The sequence below is a fragment of the Miscanthus floridulus genome, chromosome 9 (assembly GCF_019320115.1).
Source record: "Miscanthus floridulus cultivar M001 chromosome 9, ASM1932011v1, whole genome shotgun sequence".
In the NCBI taxonomy this organism is placed as follows: Eukaryota; Viridiplantae; Streptophyta; class Magnoliopsida; order Poales; family Poaceae; genus Miscanthus; species Miscanthus floridulus.
The window spans coordinates 137,048,822-137,071,924 of NC_089588.1; the positions used below are offsets into that span (position 1 = coordinate 137,048,822).

General features: G+C 44.0%; 1 pseudogene; it reads left to right on the forward strand.

Annotated features, from left to right (window-relative positions):
- The first annotated feature begins 4,512 nt into the window (after positions 1 to 4,512).
- Positions 4,513 to 16,180, forward strand: LOC136483049 (cytochrome P450 716B1-like; annotated as a pseudogene).
- The last annotated feature ends 6,923 nt before the right edge of the window (positions 16,181 to 23,103 follow it).

The following is a 23,103-nucleotide window of genomic DNA, read 5'->3' on the forward strand; positions in this document are numbered from 1 at the left end:
TGAACTTCTTAGTGAACCAACGCCACAAGAAGGATATACTCTTTCCCTATAACTTCAAGTGAGTGTTAATAATGTCGATCATCCTTAATGGCTCATATGTTGATTCTAGTTAATTAATGAGTGTTATGCGTTATATCCTATAAACACATGCAGCAATCACTGGATATTGATGGACATCGATCTGGTGAAAAGTCACTTGATAATCTATGACTCGATGAGAAAACCACAACAAGACTACCAAGATATGATAGATATTATCCAGAGGTAATTTCGGGATCTCTAGCAACTATATATACACACAAACATGATGATTAACTATATCTGATGACGTGGCAAATTTTTTATTGGGCAGTGTTTGGAAAACCTTTATTGAGAAGCAACACATGGAAAAATGCAAAGCGCCACTGAATGTAATCCCTTTGAAAGTAAGTCCCCTGAATCGCATCATCTTTATTAATTAAACATATAGCTTTCACCGAATCACCAGATTGGATGACAAATCTTTTTCTCGTAAAGTGATGTCTGAGGCAGGAACAGGGGAACAACTACTGTGGTTACTATGTTTGCAAGTTTATCAAGGTGGTCTCCCAAAGAACTCCTACAGAGAGACTCAAAGTACGTTAAAAATACACTATATATTCATTTAATTATTATTATTGATTGTGTTACTATGTCTTTATATATATATGTACATATATTAATTTATTTTCCTTTAATTCAAACCTGTAGACTCGATGGTTGGAGGAAAAGGTCATACGGCAAGACCAAATCAAAGCAATTCAAGAGTCTATAGCCGGATTTTTTAATGAGCAGGTCATCGATTCCAAGGGCGAGTTCTACTTCGACCCAACACTGTCATGGAAGCAAAGCTAGAGGATGAGAGGAAACTTGTTATATCACAACAACTGTAATGCAATCTTTTTGTAATATATGCACATGAAATAATATAATGTAAAATACACATATGCATGCATGCATATATATATATATATTTTCTATGCTTGAATTGTGTGATTTAATATGTTCATTGTGCTTGAACCGAAACATACTATACGCGCGTATAAATGTATAATTAGCAGCGTACAATACGACTTCGAAAACAAAAAAATGAAAAGAAAAGAAAAAGAAAAAAACCTTTAGTCCCGGTTCATATTACCAACCGGGACTAAAGGTGCCGGCCATCGTGGCATGTCAGGAGGCACCTTTAGTCCCGGTTGGTGTTACCCACCGGGTCTAAAGGTCCTCCTTTAGTCCCGGTTCCTGACCCGGGACTAAAGGACCCCCCTTTAGTCCCGGATGCTTGCTCCCGGGTGGGGAACCGGGACTAGAGGGGATTCCCCACCGGGAGTAAAGCTCGGTTCTCTACCAGTGAGAGGAGGCTCTCACCTGAATAGGTGCAAGACTGGAAGTCACTGTTTAAAATAGCGGGCTATCGAAAATAGTGGCAATTTTTTTTTTCAAAAGCTATGCAGCTATAGCGGCGCTATGCCAGATAGCGTTTTTATAAAAAACATGAAACATACCAGTAATTGATAAAAAAACATGACAAATATGAAATTCGATGAACACAAGTATGTTTCTAAGGTTCCACAATTCTAGGTAGCATTACCAAATACCAAATGACATTACAATATGATTCATGAAAGTTTAACCGTCCAAAATACTAAATTAGTAGCAAATGATAATTAATAAGTAGAAAATCGTCGTAGCGTTTAGCGGCGCTATAGCGGCAAATAGCGGCGAAAGTCGTCATAGCGTTAAAAAGACCAATAGCTTAGCGGCAGGCTTCTCCCACCGCTATAGCGCGGCTATAGCGCTGCTATAGCCCGCTATTTTTTTTCCATAACTGGAACTACAAGTGCGGTTCACTGTTTTTGTTAAGCTATAACTTTCTTCGTGAGGGCCTGTTTGGTAGAGGTTTTGGTACAGTTTCACAAAGTTGTTTTGCCACTTCTCTACCAAACGGTTCTCAGCAAACAACTTGCCCTCGCAATCTCCTGAAGATGCGCTCTCACATGCAAAAAGTAGATGTTGAAGCTGAAAAATCCAGCTTGCCCCAACTTCGTCTGACACTGGTGGGGCTGAGCGTGGCCATGGGCACATCTGCCCCAAAGCTGCAGGCTCCTGGCGGGTGGGCATGCTCGATCGGTGGCGGGTCTCCCGGCGGGGAGGGGCCCGGCTCGTGGCAGGGTGGGGCATCTCAGAGAGGAAGGAGAATTGATGTTGTGCGGTGGACGGTGGGTGTTAGATAAGGCTGGGGATAGAAGAAAAAAGAAAAGAAAAATAAAGTGGGTATTATGGTCATTTGATATTTTTATCCACCAGGAGAAGCAGTTTTGCTAAACGGTTAAAAAAACGGATTCAACTTCACTGGTTGAGCTGCTTTTCGATCTAAATATAGCAAAAGTTGTTTCACCGTGAAGCTGAGCTGTACCAAACAGGTCCAGAAGATACATACCGGCGAGCTACTCCACGTCGTCCTCAACCTTGTTGGAGTTAAAGATGGAGGATCCCAAGCATCGTGTTCTTATGGTTGTTTCTCTAAAGGAATTCCTCTTATGGTTGTTCCTGTAAAGGAATTCGTCTTATGGTTGTTGGTAAGACTCAATCGGAGACTTGTTGTAAATTCAGGAACTATCTCAAAATGAAATCTTGAATTGCTACTGAAATCTTTCATAGTAAATAAGTTCTTTAAGAAGATTGCATCATGAGATTTGATAATAGTATCAACTTTGACTAGGAAATAAGTTCTCAAAGAATGGTGCGCAGTGTGGAATCGAGTGGTGGCTAGGGTTAACCTAGTCTCATGATACCGTACCATGTAGGAGAAATAGAATTGGATAAATGATTTACATTGAACCTCTCGAGTGGTATATGTAGAGTTCACCCGAATTAGAAATGATATTACGAGTATGACATTACAAGCGGTATATGTAGAGTGCAACAGTCCTCCAATCTTTGAAATGATATTACGAGTATGGCACAAAGTTGCACCGTATCAAGAACGACGTAGATGAATCTCGTAAAATACACTAGATGACGATGTTGAACCAATCATGACAAGAGATTAGGTTTTGACGAAGCCAACAAAAAATTCTATAAGCACAACTACAAAAGAGTACAAGTGATAGTCTCTCTGTCACAAACGTACTTGACCCCCTAGGACCCACTAATTCTTGCTCTATATAAGAATCTAATCGAATAGAACTGTATAGCTTAATCCTCCCGAGCGCTCACAATTCCTCCTTATAAGCCTTCGAGAGGAGCCCCCATGACCCATGTGTTAGCTTGGTTGATGCCTATGGCCACTACCCCTTGTTTATATAGTCCCCTACAAGATTTTCATACATACAAGGAGTACTACTCCTACTAGAAGTCCTACTCCTAGTAGGATTCTATGCTCAAGTCCTAATAGAAATAGAAGTCCTAATATCATACCTCTCTAAAGTCCTATTACAAGTAGGATTTGAGTCACCATACAACAGTCGACCATTGCTATTTAAGGTTAACAGTAATTAATCAGTTTTACTCTACAAGCAGCTGCTTTTGAATCACAGAGCGAAGCTGATTTGCATAGAAGTTTCACCAGAAAAAGTATTTTTAAAAGATGAACACAGTCTAAAACTACGTGGCACCTAAGAAAAGAAAATTGCTATGCATCACTGAATTATGGATAATTGTCATACATCACTCTGTGATTCAGCAAAACTCGTGTTATGCCCGATTCAATTTTAATCTTTTAGCTGTGCTTAAAGATTTGTACGCTTTGAAGGTAAAAAATGCTTGTGATGAAGCTCCCTGATCTGCTCTCGACTTGTTGGCATTACAAGTAGTTACACCGACATGGAACTAATTAACTCGTGCTGATTCCGTCTTTCAGAATTCATTCAATTTTGTGATAGTCCTCGTCCATTCAGGATACAGGAAAGTAGTTCTATACACTTGAAAAACGTGGAGAGCAATACTTGTCTAGTTATCTGCACGGGATTGTGACTACTTGTCCTTGGTACCCTAGCTACCGTCCCATATCGATTTTAACATACCTCAACATCACTCTTCTGTGAACCGAGTTCATGGCACGTCTTCACCAGCATTTTCAGACGATGAACCATCCTGTTCTTTTCTTTTGTACATACGTACGTTTCTTGCCACACATTCTTGTGGTCACAACGTGTCACTGCATCCATTTTGGATAATAAAAGTAGAGAAGAACAAACCACCACACACGTAGACATGGCAATTTTGTTAGTTTGCACCCTGAAACACAGATTCTTATCAACATATATACCCTTTTAGTAGCACGGAGAACTGAAAATTGCAGTCTCCCTCCAAGTCATAATCACATGTTTTTCATGTTTTCAAGTTAAACACAGTAGCAAAACTCATCGACCTCGTGCATATGGGGCATGGTCTATTTCAATAGTACATGCTAGCTTTTCCTACTCATTTGGGATGACATGAATGTCAAAACTAAATGTGGAAAACAAGATACATATGGATTAATCTCCACTTTACACAGCACTATATATCTACACAAGCAGACTTTTAAGTATCCAACGCCGCTAACCAACCCCCAAGTTTCATCGTGCTCCCTGCAACCCTCTCCCAGCATACTTCCAATGGCTTTCATCGTGCTCCTTGCAGCTGCAGCAGCGATAGCCTTTCTCCTCCACTTCGTCACCAAAAACCACAGGTCTTGCTCAACCTACAATCTCCCTCCCGGCAACCTCGGCATCCCGGTCATCGGCCAGACCTTCTACCTCCTCCACGCTCTACGCACCAACACAGACGACCAGTGGTTCCGGACGCCGATAAAGAGATATGGTCCGGTGTCCAAGATGTCCGTGCTGGGCTCGCCGACAGTGCTGCTCGCTGGGACGGCGGCCAACCATTTCATATTCACCAACGAGGGCCTCATCCTCACGCAGACGCGTGCGCTTCGCTCCCTCCTCCGGCGCTCCATTCTGACGCTCACCGGCGACGAGCTGAAGCAGGTGCGTAGTGCACTGCAGGGGTACCTGAGGCCTGAGATGGTCAGAAGGTACGTGGGGAAGATGGACGGCGAGGTCAGAAGGCAGCTGAAGCTCAACTGGGTTGGTCGCAACACTGTCAACGTAAGGACAAAATGATTGACACTTGGATATTTTTTTTTCATTTGTATAGTGAATTCTGTTTACAGTGCAAGATATATACTGCCTCGCGCGTGGTCCCTCCAATTATAAATTATGTGTTTCTATTTAATTTTGTTCTATGTCAAACATTCTGAGCTTTGACCAACCACTATTGGAATCTCGTTTTTTTCTGTGTGTGCGAAAACACACAGAAAAATGCGAATACCGTCAGAAAAATATTTTTCTGACGGTGTACCCTTCAGAAAAATACCCACAGAAATATAATGACAGAAAAATCAAATTTTTCTGTGGGTTCACCGTCAGAAACAATTTTTCTGTGGGTCTCACACGCACAGAAAAATTGTTTTTCGCCCAGATTAAAACTAATTTTTCTAGTGTTAATCCACACAGAAAAAAGAAATAAACGCACAGAAAAACACGTTTTTTTTTCTGTCGGTCCAGGTGAACTCACAGAAAAATTCATTTCGCCCAGATTAAAAAAATATTTCTGTGTAGCCAGACTCACAGAAAAAAAGAGTTAAACGCACAAAAAAAATTATTTTAAAACAGTAGCAACAGAATATTAAAATATATATTTTCCATACAGTAATTTCTGTAGCATGACCAACAAGGTTTCATTCAAATAATACACAAATACAGTACTCAAAGGGACCTGCTATCATATAAAAGAAACGAAGCATTACTGATGGACCCGCTAGCAAATGAAAGAGTCAAAGAATTAACTGCTGCTGTGAAAGAAACTGTCACTCAGCACTCCATCACCATCTGTTAATCAAGAATGGAGGTGCTGGGCTTGAAGTTGAACGCACTGCAGAAAATAGAACAGGAAATTATAGAAGGGATGCAAAGATATAAGTGTACAGAGAGATTAGAGCATGCCGAAGCAAAGAAGATAAAACAATCATGACAGGAGATCATTTCTTTTGAACAAGTTCCTCAATTTATTTGTGACCCCAAAGATTATGGTGTCATCATTTCAAATGTCAGGAAGGTAGTGCTACTAATAAACTCATGCAAAACAGTTCAAGTGAAAAAATGTAGAGAGATGATTAAAGAAAACGATTTCTACAGGCTCACCACGTTAGTGTGCTTCTATAGGTAAGTTCAAACTTCAAAGACTAGGACACTCTTAGCCTGAACACATTAACATCAAAGCACATTACACCATTGATTATTACTGCAAATAGTGACAAAAACTCTGCCTACTAATCAAAAGAAACTCTCTCCATTATTCATGTGATGCTACAACTTGTCTTCTGAATTGTTGTAAAATACAATTGCTGTAGTAAACAGCACTGTTAAGCCCTGAATCATATACACATGCAAGCTGTCAAACATAGATGTTTATAGATATACTGCATATATTATTGGTACCATATATTATTAGTAGCATAACAAAAGTGACTAGAGTTGTCTCACGAGTGACGACAGCGACATGTACATGATTCAAAATATCTCGGTTTCAACTGCCAGGCCGTCGGAACTCGGAACCAGTGGACACTAACCTCAGTACTTTTATCACTCCAAGCTGCTTTGATCAGTAGCCGAACCTCAAAAAAACAAAGTACTAGTAAACTAGACTTAGCTGCTACTAGTAGATAGTTACTCAGTACTCACCAAGTTGAAAAAAAAAATCCAAAACAATGAAACGAACTGGAAGGATCATAGAAGGACGTATTGGATTTGGATTCGATGGCTCTAGGCACAAAATAAACTCTCAGAAACAGTCGACCCAGAAAATATATGGAGATAGGGTGCCAAATCTGGTAACAAGGACCAGAAGGAAAGCAGATGGATGGGGTGCCAAATCTGGTAACTGGAGCAGCCAAAGAAACAATCCTGGGAGACCCCCAAGGAGACCGGATGAGAGGGGTCCACCTCCACCAAGACAATGGTTTGAACTAACAATAGAGGAGAAGAACATTCTTCTAGAAGTTGAACCCATAATATTCCGTGTGAGAAGTTGAGTAATCTTGAGTGGTTTGTCACATGAATGCAATAACAGAAAGCTAACATGGTAGAATGGGCAAGTTTTCTTATATGAGAAAGATGTCTAAAAAAATCTGTAGACCAAAATAATAATAAGACAGTGCAAAGGAACAGATCAGTTATATACTAGCACAGATCAGTTATATACTAGCACAGAGTAGTGATGATATCTCAAAATAATAATAAGAAGAAAAAAAAACAGGTCACGAGCGCATGGCATGTAGCCCACGTACACAAAATACCAATAATAAGATGGTGATCAAATGATGTAGTATTCAACACATTGGCCTCAGATATCAGTTGCTCCTCGGTTGACCTTGAGCTTGGAGCATAAGAAACAAACAGAGTAAGAAACAAAGTTCCAGTACCTCAACACAAGCTCAAGGTCATCAGTTCTTGGCATGCTTAATATGATATCATCATTGGCAAAGTAAGTGAGGCCTCAGCTTAACGATATGTTGGTACAATTTCCAGATACTCAATCATAGGTGGCTGCCAAGGCAAAAAAAAACAGATAGAAGAAAACTAAGATCATGTCCCATGGTTTGATGACAGTCATGAGAATCATACAGAATGCACAAAAAACAAATTGCAGCCACCTCAGAGTTTATTTTTCATGTTGCATCATTGGCCAAATAGATATCAAGAGTTTGAACATCACAGTCATATCAAGAGATTGAACATCAGTGTCATAAATTCTAGATGCTTCAGCACAAAGAACCCTCACTAGATCTAGAATCAGAGCTATGGACTTAAGCAAGACGCGGCTGCCACACCATAGGGTGCTCCTCCAGCGCCTAGGGTTAAGTAAACATCATCGACCAAGGCACTTTGCTCAGTTTGTAAATTGGACTAGGCATCATCATGTGCAAAATCTAGGCGACAAATGCTTAGATTTCTGAAAGCAGTTGCCATCATATTTACTACAAGGCATTGAGATAAAGCAACTGTCAATGGGAGGAGCAAGCCAAGCACTTACAAACGGAAGAAGACAAAAGTTCCAGCCAAAATTTCACAGAAGAAATACCACAAGACAGTGACCTATCTCCAGAAATTTACCCATTATCAAGAGCAAAAGAACTCGAGAAATGGCTCAGATTTACCCATTATCAGCCTTACAACTGCAACTTAATTTCAGCTGGAGCTTAATTTAATTCTCTCTCTAATGGGAATTGAACTGGCCACAGAACTGGTTGCTTGTACTGGTACAAGCCATCCTAGTTAAGCAGCAAACAAAACAAAATATCCCAAGTACCAGCTCATAAGGTGCTAAAGTGCAGAAGTTCTCTAATGGAAACTTGATTCATCACAGCCACTCAAGAGTAGTACAAAACAAAAAAAGTCACAAGGCATAGTTAGTGAAGGGGAGAGCAGCGCGGCACGAGACTAGGGTTCCATATCATCTCAGCTCCGCAAATATCACATATCAAAATGATTGATTAGGTTGATACATGCAAGATATTCAAGATACTGTTTTCATAGCATCTCCAAGCTGCAGGATGCACCCCCAATTTCAGTCCCCTAAAGCTGAAATATTTTTGAATGTGTCAATCTGTAGAAGCAATTCAATATGTAGTAACATACATGAGGTGCTATACTAGTCAGCGCTTTCACAAAAATATCCAAATTATTGCTAAGAAATAAGACATTGTTTCAATCTGTAGACAGAGTAACTGCTAATGCATGGTCTGAATTTTTAGACGCAAGCAACATATACGCAACTGTATTTTCAATTCTACTACGAACCACATATCAATCTCACTAGATCTCTTTTTAATTTAATTCTAACACAACCAGACATGACATAGAAATATTAACTTTTTACTAAATATACAAATGTTACTACTGCTAGTCATCATATAAATTCACAGGTCTTATCCTTACTAGCACTTAAAGGCACTTGGAATCACCAACCCACAAACTGAAATAAGTACAAACATTTCTAGTGGTCAGACTGCTGCTTGTGCCAACATGCTTGTGCCCCCAAGCCGCGCCTGGATCGCGCCGCATATTAAATTCAGATGCTACCAACTCAAGATAGTGTCTGATAGCAACTACCAACTCAAGATAGAGCTGTTCACTTAAATCATTTGGGTCATCTCATATTGGCAAATTCCCTGAATGCCTAGTATGTCTGGCTGGGTTCACCAATACCATCTTTGTTGACTACAATCACATAGTGTGCTCTATCTGTTGCCTATAGATTGTTGACTACAAAAATAATTTAATATTGCACCTAGTAGGCACTTAAAATAGAGAAGACAAAACAGCATGAACATCAACTAAGAGCAAAAATAAAGTGCACAGAGTAATCTTACATGTCACTTTCATCTTCCTTAAGCATAACAGAGTAATCTTACATGTATTGCTCTGGTAAAAAAATCAGTACTAGTTATATTAACAAAATTCAATCCACATCCTACGGCATACACATGGGATTAGATCAGATCTATTCTGAATACACATAACCAAATAGCTTAAATTAGGGTTTGTTCTCAAATTTGCACAAAAGGGAAGAGAAGGAACATGCATACCTGGCTTGTGTTGTGGGTGCTTGTCGTTGGCAAAGGGCTCACCTCGGCCACTGGAAGGAGGCTGCACTCGGAGCTGCAAGTGACCTGATGTGGTTGCGCTTGGAGCTGCAGATCTGGACGTCGGGCTGAGAAGGGGCTCTAGATCCACCATGCTCGGGAGGGCCCGCACGCCATGAGGGCTGTGCTCGGGAGGATAAGAGGCCGCCGCCACGCCCCGCCGCCGGCCGGATCCAGGAGAGGGAGGGCCAGATCCGGCCGGGTGAAGAAGGGGGAGGGGAGGGGCACCCGCCAGGGAAGAAGGGGGAGGGAAGGGGCGCCGGCGGGGGAGAAGGAGGGGGAGGGCGCAGATCGGCTCGGTCGACGGCGGATCCAGCCGCCTGGGGGCGCGCCCGCCATGGATTTGGCCGGATCCGGGGGTGAAGGAGAGGGGCCGCGCCCGCCGCATCGATGAAGAGGGAGAGGGAGGAGAGGGAGTGGCGGCGCTGCTCGGGGAGGGGAGGGGCGCGGCGCTGAGTCGCAGAGGGAGGGGCGTGCTGAAAGGAGAGAGTGAGGGAGGGGGCGCGGTCTAGTGCGTGCGTGAGAGGGTGTTTGGGGGCGCGGCGGCCGGCGGGTTAGGGTTAGGATTTTTTCTGTGCGTGTACATATTTTTTCTGTGCGTTTTTAAAGAACCGACAGAATAAATTGTATTTTTCTGTGGGTGTTTATTTTTTCCGTGTGTGTATTGTCACGCACAGAAAAATTATGCGATTTTTCTGTGGGTTTTAGTATTTTTCTGTCGGGATATTTTGGAACCGACAGAAAAATCGTAATTTTTCTGTGCGTACCGAAAATAACGCACAGAAAAATTTATCACCCACAGAAAAATGCGAGATTCCAGTAGTGAACAGTAATTAAAATTCTAAATAGATATACAACTTACGGTTGATGCTACTATATTCATCATGGAAAAGTAATTAGTTTTCATAGTACATAATTGTCTCCATCAAGTTCTATATTTTTGTAGACATTGTTAGTCAAAGATTAACCTTGTAGACGGTATTGGTACCATATATAGCCCACTCACAACAACTAAATTCGCTACTTATAAGGCTTATTACAAAAGCAACTTTAAGGTTAAGACGTAAAATGTGTGTTTTTGATGACCTTGTAGGTCCTGCCGCTGGCAAGGAGTCTTACGCTTGGGGTCATCTGCTCTGTTATCTTTGGCGAAGAAGCATCCGCCATATATAGTAGATGCCCTTGCTACCGACTTGCAGTTGCTAGGTGATGCAATCTTGTCATTTCCAGTGAACATACCCTTCACCAGATTCGGCAAGGGCATGAGGTCCAGTGCTAATATTAGGGAAACCATCGTAATGTTTGCCAAGAAGAGGGAGGAGTCATTGTTGGACGAACGATGCACTATTTCAACCACTAACTTTGTCACCTACATGCTCGTTCTGTGCTCCAAGGGTGCGCATTCCCTCACCCTAGAAGACATTGTTGACAACGTGATGGGCATTATCATCGGCGCACACGGTACCACCTCAGCTCTAATCACCTTCATGATGCGCCACCTCGCAAATGAGCCAGACGTCCATGCTAAAATCACTGAAGGTGTGTGTTAGACTGTGAGTGTCCACCAGTGCCTACACTTTTGAATCTACATGGTCTCACCTTTCATTGAAAGTGATCATATTTTAACATCATATACGTGATAGCAGAGCAAGATGAGATCGCAAATAAAAATGGAACAGATGGTGCTCTAACTTGGGAAGATGTTTCAAGCATGAAGTACACATGGAGGGTGGCATTGGAGACACTGCGGACAGTGCCTCCAGTATTTGGGAGCTTCCGAACGGCTACCAAGGACATCGAATATCAGGGCTATCACATCCCCAAAGGCTGGAAAGTAGGCATCGTTTTGTGCACGTATTTTCACCAACTCGCTTATTTTTCATTGTCAGAATAATTAATCAAGGGGCTTTTGTTTCACAACATGGCAGGTCTTCGCAGCCCAAAGCATTACACATATGGATTCCAGGTTCTTCACTGAACCCACCAAGTTTGACCCATCTCGCTTTGAGAAGCGCTCATCAATCCCACCATACAGCTTCTTGCCGTTTGGGGGAGGGCCAAGAATGTGCCCTGGAACTGAGTTTTCTAGGGTAGAAACAATGGTGGCCATGCACTATCTAGTGACACAGTTCAGGTGGAAGTTGTGCTTCAAAGATGAAGCCTACAAGAAGGATCCGAAGGCTACGCCTGTTTTTGGATGTCCAGTGGAATTGGAGTTAAGAGAACTCCCTACAATGACTCATGATGCTTGAAATAATGCTTTATACGCCCATTCATGCACTACTGGAAATAGAGACTTTGCCGAGTGTAAAATTCTTTGCCGAGTGTCAAAAATCGGGCACTCGGCAAAGACCTTCTTTGCCTAGTGCTGCACTCGGCAAAGAATTGCACTCGGCAAAGGACTTCTTCGCCGAGTGCCAGACTCTCGGCAAAAGAGCGGCACTCGGCATAGGCTGACCCGCGTAATGGTGTTCGGCCACGTCCTTCTTGGCCGAGTGCCTGGTGTTAGGCACTCGGCAAAGATTTTTTTTAAAAAAAATTCTTTGCCGAGTGTCCCAGATCTGGCACTCGGCAAAGATTTAATTGTTTTTAAAATTTCTTTGCCGAGTGTCCCAGATCTGGCACTCGGCAATTTTTTTAATACTTTGCCGAGTGCCCCTGGCACGGCACTCGACAAAGATTTTTTTTAAAAAAAATTTGGAAAAAAATACTTTGCTGAGTGCCCTAGGCCCGGCACTCGGCAAAGAGGAATTTTTTTTAAAAAAAATCCAAACCCTCTTTGCCGAGTGCCTTATCCGTGGCACTCGGCAAAGACCCCCTTTGCCGAGTGCCATACCCCGGCACTCGGCAAAGTTTTTTTTTGTTTTTGGCCTCCAAATTTTTTGTGCAGCCCTTTAAAAGCATCAGGAACTCCTAGTTAGAATTTGGGGATTTTTTACGCCTTTTTTATATATTTACTTGAATTTTTTCGAAAAATATAATTTTGAACTGCACGTGGTACGAATAATGGAATTTAATGATTCAAAAAATGATAGTCATGTTACTGAGTGTAGTTTGAGGCCGTATCCAGGAACGTACCCGAAATTTCGGACATCTTGTTCACGAAACATGACCGCGAACTTGCGTGCGAAGTGTTTTTAAATTCTATAAAAAGCAAACGAAGTCCAAAAATCATGAAACTTGTTGAGATGTCGTGATATCATATGTGGAGGCTATGATAAAAATTTCAGAAGATTTCGTGCACATTGTCACGTACGATGCTTACAAACCAGCACTTCTTGCCCCCGGCCGTGCCCTGCCCTCGGCCGCGCCCGTGCCGGCCTGCCCGCGCACCGGCGAGCTCGCGCTGCCCGGCCGCCTGCGCTGCCCGCGCCCTGCCCCCGGCCGCCCCAGGCCGGCCCTACCCCCCGGCCGGCCCTGCCCCCGGCCGCGCCCGTGCCCGACCCCATTCCTGACTCCGACGACCCTGACTCCGACCCCGACGCCGCCCGACCCCAACGCCGCCTGCCCCTACCCCCGACGCTCGTCAGGTATGCCTTCTCTCTTTTTGTTGTCGTGGTAGTGATAGTTGTAGTAGTATTAGTTGTACTAGTAGTGCTAGTGGTAGTAGTAGTATTAGAAGTAGTGGTAGTAGTAGTACAACTAGTGGTAGTAGTAGTAGTAGTAGAATTAGTGGTAGTAGTAGTAGAAGTAGTGGTAGTAGTTGTAGCAATAGTGGTGGTAGTAGTAGTAGAACTAGTGGTAGTAGTAGTAGCAATAGTGGAAGTAGTAGTAGAAATAGTGGTACTACTTGGATATATTCTTCAGCATGGATTGATATCCAAATTACATGGCTTCTCTTGAGACATATGTGCTTGTCGGCCATCGTGCCGCTGTTTTTTGCAGGTTTTGGAAACCTCACCGTGCAGGGGAGGTTCTGCCTATTTTTTTTAAATGACAGTATTTTGTTCCATTTTTGTAGAAAAGAGCCCGTCGGAGCCGAGTCAGAGTTCCCGTCGCCGTGCCGGTCTGCCTGCACCGCGCCGCCTCGCCACTGCACCGACCCGCCATGGCCCCGCTAGCCTGACTCCGCCGCCACCCTAGGTATAACCCCTCTTTCTGTATCATGGTCGTAGATCGCGTAACCTAGTTAGGCGACTCCCGTTTGAAAGAGATACGGTTGGAGGTATGCAGATCTTTGCATATCTATGACCGTATCTGTTTCGGATTGTCCATGTTTTTTTGGACAGCCTGCGGATGCGTAGATGGGTTAGTTTCCATGGTCTACTCCGGTCCGAGACAGAGTTTCGGCATCACCTCCCTGTTGTTCTCTGGGCGCACTCTTCTTTGGCAAGACGTGTATCTGGAGAACAGCGGGGAGGTGCTGCCGAAATTCTATCTCGGATAGGAGTAGAGCATGGAAACTAACCTCATCTACGCATCCGCGGGTGGGATTAGGACCTATCCTCACCTATTAGATAGTAGGAACACCATGTAGATGCAATTGATGGTTACATTACTCGCTAAAACATATGTTAGAGGATGGATGACCGTCAGTGGATGTACACGGGCTGGAGAAGTCAGAGTGATTACACCACGGAATGGATGAACAAGACCGATGCTTTCTTGAACAGTGCATTTGGCAAGGCTGCTAAAGGACATTGCCTAGTTTTATGTCCCTACAGCAAATGTGGAAACAGGAGGAGGGTAAACATGATGGAAATAGGTAAACATCTGGTAAAGAATGGATTTACGCCAGACTACACCCGATGGGTCCACCATGGTGAAGCCCATCGTATGAGAGAGGAGGTGGTGAGACCATGGGTGGAGGCTTTTGATGCTGATGCCGGGGTACTAGACATGTTAGATGACTTTCACCAAGGACAGTTCGATGAGGGACGTGAGAAGGAGGAGATGGAGGCAGCCGCACAGGCGTTCTACGACATGATGGACTCGGCACAGAAACCCCTTCACGATCGGTCAACGGTGTCTCAACTAGATGCCATTGGACGCTTAATATGGTTGAAGTCCGAGTTAAACTTGAGTCGACCTGGCTTCGATAAGATGTTGGCCGTGATTGGCGCCCTGCTTCCGGAGGGCCACATTCTGCCAAAGAGCATGTACGAGTCACAAAAACTCCTTCGAGCACTTAAGATGCCGTATGAGCAGATACATGCTTGTCCGAAGGGGTGCGTCCTATTTAGGAAAGAACATGAGCATGCAAAGTTCTGTCCAAAGTGTAAATCCTCCAGGTACCTGGAGGTAGACTCTGATGATGGCCAGAAGAGGCAACTTACGATCCCCGTGAAAATCCCTTTGCCGAGTGTCATGGTCACAGCACTCGGCAAAGCTGGGAAAATGGGCTGATGGAAAACCATTTTTCCAGCTTTGCCGAGTGCCATGACCATAGCACTCGGCAAAGAATTTTTTTTTTAAAAAATTCTAACTTTGCCGAGTGTCGGCCAGAGGACACTCGGCAAAGATTTTTTTTCAAAAAAAATTCAAACTTTGCCGAGTGCCGGCAAGAGGGCACTCGGCAAAGATTTTTTTAAAAAAAATTCAAACTTTGCCGAGTGCCGGCCAGAGCGCACTCAGTAAAGATTTTTTTTAAAAAAAAAATCAAACTTTGCCGAGTGCCGGCCCCAGAGGGCACTCGGCAAAGATTTTTTTAAAAAAAAATTCAAACTTTGCCGAGTGCCGGCCCAGAGGGCACTCGGCAAAGAATTTTTTTTAAAAAAAAATCAAACTTTGCCGAGTGCCGGAAAGAGGGCACTCGGCAAAGAATTAAAAAAAATTAAACTTTGCCGAGTGCCGGCCAGTGTGCACTCGGCAAAGAAATTTTGTAAAAAAATAAAAAAAATCTTTGCCGAGTGCCTGCAGGGTTGACACTCGGCAAAGAATTTTAAAAAAAATCTTTGCCGAGTGCCTATAGGTTGGCACTCGGCAAAGCCACCGTCAACGGGGCCGGCGCCGTGACGGCCGCTTTTCTTTGCCGAGTGCCCGATAAAAGACACTTGGCAAAGAGGGCTTTGCCGATCAATTTTTTGCCGTGTGTTCTTTGCCGAGTGCCGCACTCGGCAAATGCTTTGCCGAGTGCAATTTGGCCTTTATCGAGTGCCTCAGGCACTCGGCAAAGAACCTGAGTCCAGTAGTGATGGTAATATGTACAGCCATGTTTGGCTGTGGTCAAACCATTGTCCACAAAAAATAGGCCTAATAAGAGTGCAAGGATATGTTTTGTGGGTGCTTAGTTTTCATCTGCAGATGTGTATACACCGGAGGAGTAGATATAGGTGTCACTTGTAAATAGTTTAGGTTTCTATGTTGTGATTGTAATGCCATCAGCATAATTTTTACCTGATCAAAACTTATCCACCAGCTTTATTGGAGTAAACCATCCTTATTAACTTTGATTTCCTATATTACAATTAAATAGAATTAAATGGAGGTTAGTGGCTGCAACCGTCAGGGATCTTTATTTTCCCACTTTTGTATATGAATTATTATTACAATTAAATAGAGGTTGCTATCTAATATTACTTGTGCATCATATATATCTCATTGCCATCATATTGCTCAAAAGATTCGATATATGAATACATCTTAATTAGAAAACATATATACATGCTTTAATAGGTAGAGACCAAGTCATTACAAACCAAAGTACCAAAAAATGAGCGGAGCACACCCACTACTGCTGGTTACCACGTGCCGCGACATAGTTCGTTTGGCGAACATCCCTAGTTGGGTAACAAGCACAACATTAATGTATATCAACGCATGAATTAGTGCACTCTCTTTTGTTTCATAAGAATGAGCATATGTCCACCAAATATTGAACAAATCTAGAGGCATTGCAAATGGGCAAGGACCTAAAGCAAAATGTAAGCGCCATGTACTCCATGTGATGTGGGCATTGAACCTGCATAGTACCAGCGGTACCCGAGTTCTTCGATTACTTGAGTTAGAATTGCATGGAAGCAACAAGCAGCGTAAGTCGAATCATGATACAGAACTGGCCTATAAGTGGTATCAACAAATAGATTATGAGCACTATGAATGGAAAAATAACGGGAAAATTATGTGCACCTGGTGAGGCCTCCCCGGATTAAAAAAGTTGCTATTTGGCGAAATACTATTGAAAATAAGGAAGAACAATGTTAGCTTTTTTGTAAAAAAAAGAAAAAAATCAACTACATACCTGCAGCTCTCTGACTTCCGCCATGACTTTATCTGCTTCGACTCAGCCGCGTCGTCCCTTTATTTTTTTTCATTTAGTTTAGGCCACATGTTTCAGTCATGTCCCCTTCTATCGCTCTCGTCGATTCACCCCTCGCCACGGCGCCATCCATCCAATCCCGTCGAGTACTCCAGCCTTGGTCCTGCACACCGGTGCCAAGTCAGCATCAGCCACTTCGAATCGAGCCAGCGGTGAAAGTTGCCACTCCTTCGGACCAACGGCCACCGGTGAGTAGAGTACCGTTCAACTCTGACGCCATTGCTCCCTGCAAGTGCAATGCATTCACAGTACCTACACCGTTCCACACACAGACAACAACTTTATTCAGCGCGCCTTCCCAATCTCAAGGACTGTTCCATGGATGTGGTGATGGGCCCTCCAAATCATCAAGCTTGGCAATGTCCTCGTCAACGAGTACAAGCTACAAAAGGGGGTGAAGGGGGAGATCATGTTTCTCCGGCCTGAGCTCCAGAGCATGAAGACTGAAGAGTGCCCTGGAGGAGACAACCAAGGCTCCGTCCAACGAGCTTGACATTCAGGACAAGATCTGTGCTAGCATTGTGTGAGAGCTATCCTTCGAGGACATTACTGACACATTCATGGTGCACTGCACGGGCAGTGAACCGTCCGGGCCTCTTGGCTTCAAAGCGTTCATCACCAGGAGCGTTGATCTGTGGACAAGGTTCAAATATTCACTGTAGGATTGCTACATATCTAAGGGACATCAAGAGGCGTGTCATAGAGGTTTCCGAGCGGCGTGAGAGGTCCAAGATCAAGATGGATGGTGGTGTGGCAAAGCTTGCTAGTACTGAATATAGATCCTCGTTTATTGGTTCACTACTCGAAGGTAATAGAGCGTGTTGGCATTGATGACAAAAGAGATGAGCTAATCAAAATGCTGACACGAGGGAACCAAGTGTCCAAGCGGCGAGACAAGATAATTTTCATAGTAGGATTTGGTGGGCACCACCCCAGCCAAGTTTTTCCGTGACGGCCAGGACCGTCAGGAAAAGCACCGAAAACCGTCAGGAAAGGTCATCCGTGATAGTTACCGCCAGGGATGGCCCGTCGGGAAACAAATCAAAGGGAATAGTTCCTGACGGTCCTAACCGTCAGGAAAGATCTACCATGTCGGTTGGGAAGCTTCCCGTAGGGATAGTTCCTGATGGCTACTGCACCGTCAGGGATAGTTTGAACTTTCCCCGTCGGCCGCTAACCTGTCAGGAAAATTCCGAACTTTCACTGTCAGCCACTAAACCGTCAGGGATACTTGCATTTCCGCGTCGGTTACCAAACATCTTTCCTGACGGTAAACTATCATCAGGGAACATCTTTTCATTCAATCTTATTTTCTAGAAATACATATTCTTTAACCATTAAAACCACAACAAGTAATTAACCATTAAAAACAATATTACAGCAAGTAGTGGAACCATTCATCCACACTGAAGTGATAAATATTATATTCAATCATCTTAGAACATCATTCAAGTTGTTCATAAATACAAAGATATAGTGCCTCCTAGTTACCCTTCTAGTTAGGTACCTAACAGGCAGCACAAGTTACAAGTGCTAACTCCTAACAAGTAGCACAAGTTAAAAGTTCTAACTCCTAACAGGCACTTAATTTTGATGGCATATGTACCTCCCAACAGAACTACAGGTGCTAGCTTCTATTTGCAAAATAAAGTAAGCAGACCCAAGTTGCAATGCTAATTCATGCCTCTAACATATGTAGGAAATAGAAGTTTAGCCATTACTACTTCCTACAAGCACTTCGACAGTGATACACAGTAGCTGCTACATCATTCATCTCCATATCCTACATTCAAAATAAGATAAAAATAACAATTCATGAGAGATCATGTCATAATGCTTATGGAAAACTGATCGGCATTGGTAGATGAAAAAACTGAAAAAACTGTTTTCAGGCATAACTTGTGCAGAGTTACTCATGAGTTAGTAATGTGTTTTCCCAGTAAAGTTTTTTACAAGCAAAAAACATGTACTAAATGTGTTGTCTACCAAAAGCTCGCTACAGTTAGAAATAACAAAGCTCAAAGTTCACAAAACAAGGAATTATCTCAAGTAGTTAATTGGACGACGGGTTCAGCATCGCCCATGTTGTCTTCAAGTGGCGAGGCATTGTGGCGGCGGGTCGAGGGCCGGGGCGAGGTGTGCATGGGAAGGGTGTTTCGCTTTCTTGACGTGCGGTGGTGCAATGGCGGCTGACTGTGCATGGGGGCCTGGCTTATATATAGGCGTGTCGGTGGGTGGAACTGATCACGCTGCAATAACTCGCACCTCTCGGAAGACAGCGCGCCTGCGTTGGGAACCGGCGCGAGTAGCCGATGGACTCCTGGGTAAACGCGGCGTCTCTTCATGGGGAACTGAAGGGCTACGACTAGTCCAAGGACCGGGTGGAACAGTGGCTCTTCATGGGAACCGCGCGACCAGCGTGGCCAGGGAGTTGAAGGGCCTACACGCAAAACAGGGACAGATAATCACTCAAAGGAATAAATTCCTTCAAACTTTCCGAAATTAGGTGATAGCTCAATGGTTTGTCCGCTGCTCTAGAACTTGTAGGCTTTGGTTCGATTCAGGGATGCAACACATTTATTTTATCTTTTTGACCTTTAGACCGCTTAATAAATTATAAAATTAAACCAAAAAAATTGGGCCGCCCGGGATTCAAACAAGGGTATCGGGGGCTAAGTTGCGGGGTCTTAACCGTTGAGCCAGTAGGAGGTATTCGAAAGAAGTGGAAAAGATAAGTTACTTATGCTGTAACCGCTTCACGGAAATCACTACCGGTTTAAAGAATGGCCCGACAATGATGTACCACCATCACTATCGGTTCCTACTTACAACCGGCAGTGATGTACCACCATCACTGTCGGTTTCTAATTAGAACCGACAGTGATGCGGTCTGGTATAAAAGGCTGCCGCGGGTTGAAATTATCCAAATTTCAACCCCGCGCCAACCATTCCCTGCGCTCCTCTTCTTCGACGCCCACGCCGGAGCACCCGTCCACCGCCTCCCGCGCCACCGTTCCCAGCCCCGCGCTCCTCTTCTTCGACGCCGAGGCCCATGCACCGCCCCACGCCGGAGCAACCGTCCACCGCCCCCCGCGCCGCCGTTCCCAGCCCCGCGCTCCTCTTCTTCGACACCGACGCCCGTGCACCGCCCCACGTTGGAGCACTCCCCACGCCGTCCACCGCCCGACACCGGAGCACCGCCGAGGCCTTTTGGAGCACGCACGGATAGCTGCTTTCCCACCCCCACAGTGAGTGCGTGGCTCACTGCCCGCTAAGTGTTAGATGAAATGCCCCACGGTTGTTGTCTTCCCAATAGCAGTCGATTCCTAATCGATTGAGTTACATGCTGTTACTCCTTGGTTTAGCTATCCTTATATGTACATGCTGTTACATAAACCAGTTAGTTTTTCCCTGAAGAGATTATGCTACCTACTGATTTGTTGAGGACCTAGTAATCATGGCCCTAAACTGTTTAATAACCATTGGTGTTATTTGCATGTTGTCGCAACAAGTTATTCCCTCGAGTCACAGCTAAGTGACCTTTTGCGCTGTGTGCAGTCTAATTTAAACATTGATCATCAACACCTCTTAACATAGTTAGATTGAATATGTGACAATGATATGAGCATATCTGTCTCGAATAGTAGTTGCATAATGTTATGATATCTCTATACTTTGTAATTATTGCAAGCAATGGAAACTAGCAGTCAAAGGTACACATTAATGACTGTGGACGTCTTATTTGTGACGGTAGGGAGTGTTCTGTTTGTGTAAGAGTTAGATAAGAATTTCTACTCTTGCTTAAATAGATTTAGTTTGGAATGTCAAGGATAAAGAGCATTAAATAGATTTAGTTTGGCCATATAACTTGAATAATAACTCTTGTTCAATGAGTTACCATTACCACTTACCACATGCCTAATTTACTTAAATGTATAGGCAACCATGGCATGGTATGTAGTGCATGTTGGTCACATGATTGGGATTTATTGAACCTGGGAAGATTGCTATGCTCAAGTCATTCGCTACCCTGGTAATTTGCATAAAAAATACAACACAGAAGCTGAAGCTTTGAGGGCCTACTATAGTCATCCGGCCTACCTTGCAAACCATGGGCAACCGGCCTACTATGGTCCAATGAATGCAAACCATGTCCATCCGCTAGCACTAGAGATCGAAGAGAAGCCACCCGCTAGAGATGTGAAGATTAGGAGAATTTCTCCTTGGTCTTGGAAAGATGTCATGCTTTTATTTATGGATATGGTCATCGCTTTTCTTATTTGGAAGTTGATGTAGGCTTAGTTTTGTAGAACAGTAGGTGGACTTTATTGTATGTGGGCAATCAAACAATGAATTTGTTCTAGGTGAACATATGCTATTATTTGACTTTGTTGTATGTGGACTTATTATTAGACTTTGCATTAAACATATTATATATATGAACATATGCTATTAGTAGTTGTCTGTGGCCAAAACTAACCACAATCGTGTCACAGCCATGACTCATTGTCGCCTGTTACCCCGTCGCTGAAGAACTGATCGGCAACAAGAAGCGACTGATATCGCTGGGATGGGAGAGCCACATGATCTGACAAACGGTGACGGTGTCAATCAGGTCGGTGAGAACGAGCAGCCAAGGACCCCGTCCGGCCTGCTCGATCTAGGTCAAAATGACCAAGATGGCCAGGTAACTTTGGTATCATGTCACTATGTAGCCACACACGCTAATCAATTGAGAGGGTCATAGCTTACTTGGTGTCTCTAGCAGGAGCCTCCACCGGCCGAGTAGCTAGAGGGTTCGGGTAGTAGGAAGGCCAGATCCAAGCGAGGCGTGTCAAAGATTCCTGTTGGTAGGAATGCACACTGGCACATTATTGAGTTTGATGAATTCAGGGATCCACTCTCACCGCCTATAGCTTTGACCAAATACAAGACTATCCTCGGGTTACTTGTTAGGGACTTCATCCCGATTAAGTACAGGAAGTGGATTGGGAAAGATGATGACCGGTGGAGGGTTCCTGAAAGCGAGAAGGATTACATATGGGATGTCAAGATCCTAGAGTATTTCACTTTCCCAGCCGAGTATGACAGGGAGTTAGTCAAGAAAAAAGCAAAAGAAATCATGGGGACATGCTTCAAGAATTTCAAGGGGACATTGTACAAGAATTTTGTCCTCCAAAATAAAGAGTCAGATTTCGATGGTGGATAGTTTAGCAAGCAGAAGGACTTCTGGCAGGCTTTCAAGGAATACAGGTTATCCGAGGAGTACTTAGAACTGAGCAGGAAGAATAAGGAGAATTCGCAGAAAACAACGAATCCTCATCATCTCGGCTCTCGTGGCTACGCCAAAAAGATGCTAGAATTTGAAGCAGAACTTCAAAAGATGGATCGCCTTGCGAAGGAAGGCATTCAGGTTGAGACCGCCGATTGGGAGCCCAGATTGGTATTATACTGTATGGGGGAGAAATATACGGCACGCCAAGGATGGGAGCTTTAGCTCCTCAAATCAACCCATGAGCGAACTCATCCAGAGGATCTCCTAGGTAACTGAGGAGGTGAGGCAAGGGACTCGCACTTCTAATAGGGAGAAAGACGTGCTCACCCAAGCACTCGGAACCAAGGAGCACCCTGGTCGCACTAGAGGAACCGGTGTTGTTCCTTGGAAACTAGTATTCCCCCAAGAATCTAACACTTACCGGAGCCGCTCGAGGGGTAGAGCAGAACATGAGGCAGAGTATTTGAGGAGACTAAAAGAGATGGAAGATAGAATGGAAGCACAGATTGAGGCGACCATTGAAGCGCCAGTCGAGCAAATTTTGTTGTCTAAGGGGTCAGTAGTATCACAAAACCCTACTCCTAGTGCCTTTAGCCCACAGTTTAGGGGTCACAGCAGCTGCGGATCGACCCCGCTTGCCGAAGAAGAGGCGAATGTGCCTCATCCGGTGGATGACATCACTGAACCCGTCAATGTCAGGTTGTACATCCGTCAGGAATTGACAAAGGACAAGGTGGCGCTCGGCTAGGCCTGGCCTACGGGAGACAGGACAATTAATGGCCGCCCAATTCCACTGGGGTACGCTCGCATCACCATTGATAGAATACTTGATAAGAAGTATAACAAGATACCCATTGA